This window comes from Schistocerca nitens, chromosome 8 (assembly GCF_023898315.1).
Source record: "Schistocerca nitens isolate TAMUIC-IGC-003100 chromosome 8, iqSchNite1.1, whole genome shotgun sequence".
NCBI lineage: Eukaryota > Metazoa > Arthropoda > Insecta > Orthoptera > Acrididae > Schistocerca > Schistocerca nitens.
This window is the reverse complement of record NC_064621.1, coordinates 520,593,495-520,596,417: the sequence shown is the minus strand read 5'-3', so window position 1 is coordinate 520,596,417 and position 2,923 is coordinate 520,593,495. Positions and strand designations below refer to the sequence as shown.

General features: G+C 44.4%; 1 pseudogene; it reads left to right on the top strand.

The window, feature by feature from the left end:
* Positions 1-1,579: 1,579 nt before the first annotated feature.
* Positions 1,580-1,697, top strand: LOC126200075 (5S ribosomal RNA; annotated as a pseudogene).
* The last annotated feature ends 1,226 nt before the right edge of the window (positions 1,698-2,923 follow it).

Genomic DNA, 2,923 nt, shown 5'->3' with positions numbered 1-2,923 from the left:
CGTTAAGTGAAGGCCGTCGGCACCGCGTTTTTCTTGCTGAGAGATAATGTCTGATATTTGATACCCGCGGCACACTTTTGACACTGTGGAGCTCGAAATATAAAATTCCCTAACTATTTCAAAAATGCTTCAAATGGCTCTAAGCACTATGGGATTTAACATCTGAGGTCATCAACCCCCTAGACTTAGAACTACTTTAACCTAAATAACCTAAGGACATCACGCACATCCACGCCCGAGGCAGGATTCGAACCTGCGGCCGTAGCAGCAGCGCGGTTCCGGACTGAAGCGCCTAGAACCGCTCGGGCACAGCGGCCAGCCCCTAACTATTTCCGAAATGTCCCATGCGTCTAGCTCCAATTACCATCCCGCGTTCAAAATCTGTTAAATTCCCATCGTGTGGCCGCAATCACATCAGAAAACTTTTCACCTGTTACACCAGAGAACAAATGACAACTCCGCCACTGCTCTGCCGTTTTATACTTTGCGTACACGATACTACCGCAACCTTTATATGTCCATATCACTATCCCATGATTCTGTTACCTTAGTGTACCTTCTGTTACCTTACTGTACCTCATAGTTTAAAACTTAATTTTGTTTACTTAATTGTCGTGGTTCGGCGCTCTGCGAGTTTTAAGATATTTTCATCACTTATCGGTTCTTTCACCGTTGGCAATGATGTCTCAAAACTCAAAAGTGACAATCTGCACCGAGATTCGAAATTCTTGTTGAACTGTAGATTCCGTTATAAACGTCTGGATAACTCAGTCCAAAGTTCGAAGGAAAGCAACGGCATACTAGTTCCAAAAGGACCATTCGTAAAAAACCATGGTTATGTTGAAATAGACCTCTTCAAGCAGTTTCCCTTGGGTCTTAATTTTTTTTCTACTATGCACTTTACTAGCTGCAAGAGATTATATTAATTGTTCCAAATCATCTAGCTAATGTTTACCTGCATTATTCTCAGGCAGCGTAAAAAGTAAAATCTTGAGTGTGAAAAGTTATCGTGGGAGGAATCGAATTCGGCATTGTAACTCACTGGATTGGCTGTAGACGAGAAAAACTTGGACTCACGTATTTCCTCTACATTGCTTTAGACTAATCCAGATTGGTTCCCGAACAACACAAAACGGGAAAGAGAGAGACTCTGTCCTGGCTAGACTAATTGAAGTTGATGAAACTGTAGTTTCTGTTCGATGAACTTTATCATCATCATTTTGTAACTGAGATTCGGAACTGCTCTCCTCATTAAGAGGAAATGAAATTGCAGTGTGTACAATCGACTTAAGTTTTTATAATAGTTTGAACTTGTCTCTGTAACTGCAACAAATTGTGAACATGATTTGATACCTCCTGTAACTGTCATTTTTTCCATATTGCACAGTTCCTGAATTTTAGTAGAATTAATTTGTATTAAACCTAGCATATTTTACGATTTTTTTGCAATTGCGTTTAAATCTCAACAGATTGTTCATGCACTGAATTCTTGTATCTTCCATTTAAAAGGAAGCTTGAAATTAGTGTGAAATCTTAATTGTGCAGTAGCATAATAATGAAAGGAAAACTAAAAGCTGCAGCCAACGGCCTTGCCGCAGTTGTAACACCGGTTCCCGCCAGATCACTGAAGTTAAGCGCTGTCGGGCTGGGCTAGAACTTGGATGGTTGACCATCCGGTCTGGCGAGCGCTGTTGGCAAGCGGGGTGCACTCAGCCCTTGTGAGGCAAACTGAGGGGCTATTTGATTGAGAAGTAGCGGCTCCGGTCTCGTAAGCTGACATACGGCCGGGAGAGCGGTGTGCTGAACACGTGCCCCTCCATATCCGCATCCAGTGACGCCTGTAGGCTGAGGATGGCACGGCGGCCGGTCGGTACCCTAGGGCCTTCGTGGACTGTCCGGGAGGAGTTTTATAAGCTGCAAAAGGTTATTAAATAATTAAAACAATTTATACTATAGATTAGCGATTTCTAATGCTCCTGCATGCTCGGTTTAATATGCAGATGGAGTAGATCTTCTTACCCGTAACAATTATATTCCTGAGAAAAAAGTAGCCAGTTTCGTCATAGAGTTTCGCCGCCTTTGTATACAGGAAGACTCTGTAATTGTAGTTGTATTGTATTGTATGTTAACCTGGGGCCTAGAAACGACGGAGAGCCTCCGTCCCTGCCGTAGCCGCAGTGGTCCACAACCCCACGACGACTACCGCATTCGCCGAGGCAGATGGAAAACCGCCTAAAAACTATCCACAGACTGACCGGTTCGCCGGACCTCGACACAAATCCACCAGGCGGATTCGTGCCGGGGACCAGGCGCACCTTCCCGCCCGGAAGTAATTGTAGTTAGTAGACTGCAAGTGTGAAAAGTGAAAAACGACAGCTCATCTATATATCAAAGGAACGTTGCAAATTATCTGGCTTCTTTCCAATTGGAACAGTGTTAATTACTTCCAAACACAGTTGGTGATGGAATTGTGGGGAAAATATTGAGGCGAGCTATTACTGATATTGTCTTTTACATAACATTGTAAACTGTCACAATACGCGCACCGTTACACATGTGGTAAATACCACTGTATTAGCGCAAGCAATCTCGTGATGTCATTTACATACCGTGTACGTGACGAGAAGCCGGTATGAGGAGGCCACAGGGGGTGGTCTGTTTTCTCTGCGCAGTACGTGTGCGCCAGTGTGTGACGTTTGACATAGCCGTGCGGGTACCACCAGCGGCTCACGCCCGACTGCAAACCTACAAGCACTGCATTACGAGCCTGTGGTGTGTTAGTACGCAATGCGGCGTTTGCTTTTTGTTGACAGTCCTGTGTTAGCGTATGTAATGCTACGCTGTTGGAATCACTTCCGACGTGTCACCACGTTTGCCAGGCGATTAACTGATTGTCGGCTACCGATCTTTAATGTTCGTAGTT